The 299-nt window shown below is 51.8% G+C and overlaps 1 protein-coding gene across 1 annotated transcript in view; it reads left to right on the top strand.

The window, feature by feature from the left end:
* The window catches only part of LOC113978685 (nuclear respiratory factor 1-like), a 15,806-nt gene that overhangs the window by 9,431 nt on the left and 6,076 nt on the right, over positions 1 to 299 (top strand). The window lies entirely within an intron of this gene.

Raw genomic sequence — 299 nt, 5'->3', positions numbered from 1 at the left:
TAAGGATCCCCCCTTCCCTCAGACACCTTTGCCAGGTAAAGATTCCCCACCTTCCCTCAGACACCTTTCCCAGGTAAAGATTTCCCACCTTCCCTCAGATACCTTTGCCAGGTAAAGATTCCCTCTGCCCTCAGACACCTTTGGCCAGGTAAGGATTCCCACTTTCCCTCAGACACCTTTCCCAGGTAAGGATTCCCACCTTCCCTCAGACACCTTTCCCAGATAAGGATTTCCCACCTTCCCTTAGACACTTTTGCCCAGGTAAAGATTCCCACCTTCCCTCAGACACCTTTCCCAGG

The sequence above is a fragment of the Neopelma chrysocephalum genome, unplaced genomic scaffold (assembly GCF_003984885.1).
Source record: "Neopelma chrysocephalum unplaced genomic scaffold, ASM398488v2 Primary Assembly neopelma1_353, whole genome shotgun sequence".
Classification (NCBI taxonomy): Eukaryota; Metazoa; Chordata; class Aves; order Passeriformes; family Pipridae; genus Neopelma; species Neopelma chrysocephalum.
The sequence above is the reverse complement of the archived record's forward strand: the minus strand, read 5'-3'. Positions and strand labels throughout refer to the sequence as shown.